The sequence below is a fragment of the Halichoerus grypus genome, chromosome 3, assembly GCF_964656455.1.
Source record: "Halichoerus grypus chromosome 3, mHalGry1.hap1.1, whole genome shotgun sequence".
Lineage (NCBI taxonomy): Eukaryota > Metazoa > Chordata > Mammalia > Carnivora > Phocidae > Halichoerus > Halichoerus grypus.
In genome coordinates, this window is record NC_135714.1 from 98367986 (window position 1) to 98376889 (window position 8904).

Here is an 8904-nt window from a genome sequence, read left to right on the forward strand (position 1 = left end):
AGTGTTCTACAGGTGCTTATGGGGATATTATCATTACGCACAACCAGTAGTCTCAAGATAAGCCAATGTTTTAGCTTATTACTAAATCTATACTTGAGTCAGATTTCTGCGGGAAGTAGCTTTTCTACTATGTGAAATTTTGTATATGAATATCTCATTTAGGAAATTATTTTATAAATGCTGTACAAAAAAATAGTATCAAAATGAATTCTAAGAATAAATGTCACTTTGACATTAGGAGAAGGAAGGGAAAAATGAAGGGGGGGAATCGGAGGGGGAGACGAACCATGAGAGACTATGGACTCCAGGAAACAAACTGAGGGTTTTAGAGGGGAGGGGGGTGGGGGGATAGGTTAGCCCTGTGATGGGTATTAAGGACGGCACGTATTGCATGGAGCACTGGGTGTTATACGCAAACAATGAATCATGGAACACTACATCAAAAACTAATGATGTACTGGGGCGCCTGGGTGGCTCAGTCGTTAAGCGTATGCCTTCGGCTCAGGTCATGATCCCAGGGTGCTGGGATGGAGCCCCGCATGAGGCTCCCTGCTCAGCGGGGAGCCTGCTGCTCCCTCTCCCACTCCCCCTGCTTGTGTTCCCTCTCTCACTGTGTCTCTCTCTGTCAAATAAATAAATAAAATCTAAAAAAACAAAAAACAGAACTAATGATGTACTGTATGGTGACTAACATAACATAATAAAATAAAATTAAATTAAAAAGAAAAAGAATGTCACTTTCAAATATGCTTACCATTTACAGTTTTACCAGTGTGCTGAAAATACCTGATTAAATACTGAAGATATGGATGAGGATGTTTGTACTTTTAGAATCTCTTTCTCCATACCTCATATGAAAACAATTTCTTTTCAAATAATATGTATCTTAGCGAGAACACAAGGTTAGCCAACTAATGCAGTCACATGACAATGATCTTGAAGAATAACATGTAATTTACTTAGCAAAGGAACCTGAATTTTTCTACATTTTAAAAGATAGGAAAATTAGATAAATGTGGGTTTATGTGGGATTTGTATTATTCCATGGGGAGAAATTTGAATGCTCTTCAAAATGTGGGTCAACTGATCTCACTAAACATTTTGAAAAATTATATAACTTTCTGTCTTGCTTAGGACGTAGGGATCATGTCACTGTCCAGAAATTTAATGTATAACCCATGCAGGAATGTATTTAATACATTTAGTCTTTGTTCTACATAGTGTACCCTAAAATTAAAATATTGCTCACTGGAAAAAAATTGTTCATAACTATGTATTTTCTAAACATAAGTGGACAAATATGTTGAAATCAAAGTCAGATCACAAAAACTAACCCCAAATAATTTGCTGGAGGGAAGTTCATGTATACTCAGAACTCCTGGAACTCTAGCTCTGGCTGAAAACTTTGTAAATAAATCTTGTGCAACATAGTGGACTGGGGGTTAGAGGCTATTTTGTATAAATAAGCAAAGACAGAGCTTGTATTTGACGTACCCTATTACAGAAGACTCTACCCCAAGGTTTTCAAGTATTGGAATTCATAATAGAAAGCCAACTATGTCCTTGGAAGTTTAATGCATCACATCAATTATATGACATTTTAAAACATGTGTATTCAGACCACGAGCTATGGACTATTTGAAAAATCATTATGATGCTTGTTCTGGGGATAGGCCTAAAATTTTAATTTCCAAATTTGGGATATCGTTGAATTTTATTACAGGAAAAGATAACTCCAGACTCTGTGCCAAGCAGAATACAAGGTTCTTCATTTATAACTCTCAGTTTCTTGTAACAACCAACAAGGTAGGCTTTCTCCCCACAATTTGTAGATGAAGACTTTGTGATGCAGGCTGTAAGAACCAGCTTTGTGGGGAGTTCTCAAACTCATTCATTCATTTATTTATTTATCTTAAGCAAATAAACGAATGCTTCATTCATTGAGAAAGATATATTTATCTACTACAGATTAAAAAGGAAATGGCACAATTCCCACGTCTGCAGGAACTCCAGGGATGATTGAGTATGTGATGTGTCATTGATCTAAGAAGTTTCTTTCAGGAATAGGATGATGGAGCAGGAGTTTAGAATCTAGAAAAGAGGATCAGAGAAAGACTAGAACACAGACTTATGCCTCTGGAAAAGGTACTATATACACACTTATACAGGTTTCACATCTTCAATTTGAATCTCAAAGTGCTGAGGGACACCACATTCCTTAGGCTGCCTCATAAGTAGTTACTCCACACTTCCAAGCCAGCCTATTCTCTGGCTATCATACACATACAGGTCCAGAACACCTAAAAGAGTTCTAGGAACCAGAGAAAATACTACAAACTTCTCATTCCCCGGTGTTTTGACCCTCAAATTCCCGTGGAGGAGAACTCGGCAGGCTCCTTAAATTCAGTTTAATTCAGTTAAAAAGTATTATCTTTCTCAGAAGACCATCTGTTATGCCTCTCTCTGATTGTTCCATTATCCCTTCTTCTGGGTTAGCTTGAAAAACATGATCACTTCCACCTTTGGAAACTCTCCTCCTGCCACCACCCCTGTTTGAGGCAAAGATGAGATGAACGGTGCTTGTACTAAATTTCTTATTTCAATTTGTTTAAAGGCTTGACTTATTTGAATCACTGCCTCCCTTCTTTGACTCCCTAGCCTGAGCAATCTGTCGACAACCTATGACCCAGCTAGATAAAAAGATGACAGAGCTGGGGTTAGCAACATGCAGTATGGAGACAAGAGTGATTTTTATCACCTTCGACAGCCTAATATGAGTCATATCCACGTCCATCTGGTTCAGTATTTTATTACCAGTAGAACATCTAAAGAGTATGGCATCAGTTTAAATTTTAGGTTCATCCAGCTTCTTTTGGTGACATACAGTCATAATAGTTTGGAGCTAGAATGGACTTTTGTTTCTTCATTTAGTCCAATGCCCTCAATTACCTTAGAAAAAAAATAAGGATCTTCTGACACATGCCGAACAAATATTATATAAAGCTTTTTATATACATATTCTCTATACACATATTTTAAATTCTCTCAAATTCTTATAATAACCATCAGTGGAGAAATCATTATCCTTAGTTTATAGTTGAAGGCCCTGACATTCAGAAGATTCAGGAAGATTTTAAGATTTCTAAGAGTAGGGGAAGCAGACATTTAAAAAAAAATACCCTGTACCATAGGAAAAAAATGTCCAGGGAACAAAACTAGATGTGAGGAAGTCAGCTGTGGCTTATCCCATTAGTCTCAGAAAGTTATGATGTTGGCTCAGACTAGAGACTATGGGGATGCAGAGAAGGGGAGAATAGAATCAATAGAAATTTAGAGTACAGATGGGATGTAGTGATAAATTTGCTGTGGGAGGTGGGAGGAAGAAGAAAGACCCCAATTTGACAACCAATTATTGGCTTAAAGAACTGGCTGAATGGTGGGGCCACTTGCAAAGATACAAAGCCTTGACAAGAAGATTTGGGAAGTGGGGGTGAAGAAGACAGCAGAGCAAGGGTGCAGGGAGGAAGGAGATCATAAAGTGCTGACATGATACAGGCAACTTCTTCAAACAGTTTTTAGGATTGGAGATCTGAGGATACATTTTCTACCAAATGCCCTCTCACCCCTTTCCTTCCCTTTACCCTTGTGGCAATCCAAATGGTACTTGGGCTTTGGTTTGAAAATACAGATGTTAACGGCATTTTCTGGGCAACTATAGAGGTTGGTATTTAGCAACTCACTTGATCAAAGACCTAAGTTGGGAGAAAAGGGCAGTGTCATAGAAGATTTACTAGTAATAGGGATCTCATCTCAACCTAAACTGGAATTTGAAATTTCTGCATGTGTTTGATAAAATGTGCAGCTAAAAGCTCACAGAGTTCTATCTGGGTGGAGTAGTTTATATAGTAGGAAAGTGTCTCCAAAGAGGAAGGCATCTGGAGACAGATATGGAAAAGGATATGAGTGGGCAGGGTGCTGTCTCTGTTATTAATGGGTCCCATAGAGTGAGCAGACAGGGGCTGCAGGAAAGAAGTTTAGGGTTCTGTTTTCACTGGCACAGAAGCACCTATCATGTGGCTTAGAAACCTACGTGATGACGCGGGAACAGGTTAGGGAAGAGCATCATTTTCTCTCGACACTGTAAATATTTTGCTCCCTTCTCTTCTTATTTTACACGGCTTCTGAGAAGTCAGATGTCATTCTTATCCTTGTTCTTCTGCAAGTAAGGTGTTTTTTACCCTCTGGCTTCTTTCAGAATTTTTTATCTTTAATTTTCTGTAATTTCAAAATGATATGGTGATGTATGTTTTTTTTTTTTTTTCTTTTTCTTTCTCTTTCTCTCTCTCTCTCTCTTTTTTTTTTTTTTTTGGCACTTATCCTGCTTGGTGTTCTAAGCTTCCTGGACCTGTGGTTTGGCATCTGACGTTAATTTGGGGGAAATCCTCAGTCATTACTGTTACAATATTTCTGTTTCTCTGTTTCTTTCTTCTCTTTCTGGTATTTCCATCACACATATATTACACCTTTTGTAGTTGTCCCACAGTACTTCGGTATTGTTTTTTTCAGTCTTTGTTCTTTCTGCCTTTCTAAAAAAAATTTATTTATTTATTTGTTTTTGATGTAGTGTTCCATGATTCATTCTTTGCGTATAACACTCAGTGCTCCATGCAGAACGTGCCCTCTTTAATACCCATCACCAGGCTAACCCATCCCCCAACCCCTCCCCTCTAGAACCCTCAGTTTGTTTCTCAGAGTCCATAGTCTCTCATGGTTCGTCTTCCCCTCCGATTTCCCCCCCTCATTTTTCCCTTCCTACGATCTTCTTTATTTTTTTTTAACATATAATGTATTGTTTCAGAGGTACAAGTCTGTGATTCATCAGTCTTACACAATTCACAGTGCTCACAATAGCACATACCCTCCCCAATGTCTATCACCCAGCCACCCCATCCCTCCCACCCCCCACCACTCCAGCAACCCTCAATTTGTTTCCTGAGATTAAGAATTCCTCATATCAGTGAGGTCATTTGATACATGTCTTTCTCTGATTTGACTTATTTCGCTCAGCATAATACCCTCTAGTTCCATCCAGGTTGTTGCAAATGGCAAGAATTCATTTTTTTTTTTGATGGCTGCATAATATTCCATTGTATATATATACCACATCGTTATCCATTCATCTGCTGATGGACATCTTGGCTCTTTCCACAGTTTGGTTATTGCAGACATTGCTGCTATAAACATTGGGGTGCACGTACCCCTTCGGATCACTACATTTGTATCTTTGGGGTAAATACCCAGTATTGCAATTGCTGGGTCGTAGGGTAGCTTTATTTTCAGCTTTTTGAGGAACCTCCATACTGTTTTCCAGAGTGGCTGCACCAGCTTGCTTTTTGTTTTTTGAAGATTGAATTGTCATATCTTCAAGCTCAGAGATTCTTTCCTTAGCTTTGTCCAGTTGACTAATAAGCCCATCAAAGGCATCCTTCATTTTTGTTGTAGTGTTTTTATCTCAAGCATTTTTGGTTCTTTCTTAGAATTTCCATCTCTAGCCTTACATTGCCCATCTGTTCTTGCATGGTTTCTATGTTATCCATTAGAGCCCTTAGCATATTAATAGTTGTTTTAATTTCTCTGTCTGATAATTCTAATATTCCTACCATGTCTGGTTGTGATGCTTACTCTATCTCTTCAAATTGTGTTTTTTGTCTTTTGGTGTGTCTTGTAAGTTTTTCGTGATAGTTGGACATGATATACCCAGTAAAAGCAACTGTTGTAAATAGGTTTAGTAATGTGGTGGTGAGGTATGGGGGGGACAGAGAAGCATTACATAGTCCTGAGATTGGGTCTCAGTCTTTGTGAGCCTGTGCTTCTGGGCCATGGAGGAGCATCACTTCACCATGTCTAGGCATAACACAGCCTGGCTCTGAGATGGCAAATGCTGCTCGAGCTTGAGGGTTTGCACTCTGAGAGAACCAGGTTAGGGGTCAGCTCTCTGAGCAAGGAGCCAGCGTTAAGTACCACTCTTAAGTGGTTCTGCTAGCCAAGAACTCAACAAGGGATGAGAAGCTAAAAAATCTGGGAGGAGTTCTTTCCAACCCCATACTATGTATTTGAGGACTACAGAAATAGGTGGATGAGACTGTGTAATTACGCATGGAGGACCATGAGTTTTTAGCCATTGCTGTTATTGTGGTTTTGTAAGCACAGAATGGCCAAGCCTGGGGAAAGGTGGATTACAGGCTTGTAATCCTGTAGTTTTTAAGATGTTCTTAAGATATTCTGAAGTTGAAGTGTGCTTCAGAATCACTGGTGGAACTTTTAAAAAAGATCCAGGCCCATGTCCCATTTTCAGGGTTTCTGATTTAGGAAGCCTAGGGTGGCATCTGGCAATTGTGTAATGAAAAAGCTCCCTAAGTAATTCTGCTGCTTATGCCTGGTTAAGAACCACAGAGAAAAAAATTAGATTTTTGGAGGTATTTCCCTTTTTGAATTCATTGTTTCATATCCTCATCTCTTTCTCCTTGGCTTTCCCCATTCCCATTAAAACAGCTTCCTTTCCCGGCCATTGGCTTTCTTCATTCCTCACTGAAGGCTTCTCTGAAGGAGAATTACTGAAAGATCCAGCCAGGCTTAGACTGTTGGATTCTTCATACTTGGACTCAGATGAAAGGAAAAATTAAGAATGTAAACATCCTATTTTCTTCCTTAGAAGAAAATGGCTCACAATTTTATTTTGTTTGATCAGCTCGGTGTTAAACAATTGTGTGAATATTTTTCTTGAAACATCCTCTCTCTTCCACTACTATTTCCACAGCTCACTTGACTGTTATTTTTGCTTAAAAGTTATCAATGGAATTTAGACATCAAAGCACTTTCAGCTTCATTTCTCCACTCTGGCTCCACAGGCTATCACCATCGCCCTCCAGAGTTGTAAGCCACGGAAATGATCCCACATCACACATTCTTTCATTCATTTTTGTGTAAGCTAGAGGAGATTGTCTTTCTTTTGTAGAACGTATATCACTGGGCATAAACTAGGTTCGTGACCTAATTCCTGGTTAATGAGTCCTTTATTCCCTAATGTTACTGTTAATTTTCAATCCAATGGAATTCTTGTCTTCCTGAAATAAAGCTAAAATATAATAACTTTGTAGTAATTATTTTTTCAGGGCAAAAATTTCAAATGCCCATTCCTTAATTGAGCAAATGGAGGTCATAGTTACAACAGGCATTGAACATATTTTTCCATTTACTCTCCAGGAATTAAAGAGGAGAAAACTGATCATGCTCCACTTTGAAAGAGCCACAATTAAGCAGTCTTTTTGTATTACTTCTCAGAGGAAGGAGCCTGAGATTCTAAAGAGAAGAATGATGCATTAAGTGCTGGGAAAAAAAAGGAGAGTTTTCAGTCTTGGGAATGTAATAAGCTGGTGGTCAGCTGAGTGCCCTGTGACCCAATCAGCTGCTGGGAAAAGTAACACAACTGCTCTGCTGGAGGGACATACATTCTAATCAGATATGGTCCAGTATCCAGGGAGCTTCTGGTATCATGAGAAAAGGAAGTGCTGTTCCTTTCAACTGAGAAACTGTAGAATGTCTCACTCATCCTGTTTTTTTTTTTTTTTATTGTTGTCTCTTTTTTTATTAGCTTTGTGATAAAATTTCAATTTAAAAATTGATTATATAAATCGGAAGTGCTTCAAATCATCTCTTTTTTATAGATGACATTTATCTCTCTAAAAAATTTTAAAGAAAATTCTAATGTTCACTGCACAGAAAATGAAATGGAAATTGAACCTCTTTATTGCATTTTTTTTAATTCCTTGGCTTCTTCAGTTGATTTGGATTTCCTATTCATAAGTTAAAAGAAACTCTCTTCCCCAAACCTTTGTGTTTTCTTGGGTGACTTTAGATAAGTGATTTGCCCTATCCATATCTCAGCATTTTATTTGGAAGTTAGGAAAAAACACGAGTACCTCCCTATTATTATTACTATAGAATGGACTTTCAGATAAAACACTCTAAGAATTTACTCAAACATATTCCTCTGAACTATTTCATCACAAAAACTAAAACCATACATGATTAAATTAATATTGCTGTTTCAATGAACTCCTTTGACAACGGTTGCAAGGTGCAATTTGAGGAGTTTTATGGGCCAATGTTAGGGTTAGGCATACACTTTCTACTCCAAAATCTCTGGTATCTTTCTTTGTATCATCCAGAAAATGTAGTGGAGTTGATAGATATGGCCTTGAAAATAAAATAGAAAAAAAGAAAGAAAAGAAATGCTTTCTATTTCCCAATGCTTATTAATTTAAAATTCAAAATTTATTTACATTTTTCAGTGGAGGGATCATGTAGTTTATTTTTTTTTAATTTTTTAAAAAAGATTTTATTTATTCATTCGAGACACACAGATAGAGAGAGAGAGAGAGCATGAGCAGGAAGAGAAGCAGAGGGAGAATCAGGCTCCCCGCTGAGCCAGGAGCCGGACATGGGGCTCGATCCCAGGACCCTGGGATCATGACCAGAGCCGAAGGCAGACGCTTAACCATCTGAGCCACTCAGGGGCCCCGATAATGTAGTTTAATACATAAAGTGGCATATGAATAGTGGCAACAGCAAAGAGAGGCTCAGGAGACCAAGAAGTAACTATGTGTAAAATATTGTAGTTTGGAGATGGATAGAAAGAAAAATTAGGAATGGCCCCCACTTTCAAAGGAGATTTTAACCTGGTGAGTATGACTTACTGAAGGGAGGAGCAAATCAGATTTAGGGAGGGAACAAGACAGAGGTTGTGGGGAAAGTGCTGAAGGTGAGCTGCAAAGGGAAGGTTGTACCCCTGTGGTTCTGAGAACAGAAATGCTGTTGTTGGGATGTCTTTTAATCCCCATCCTT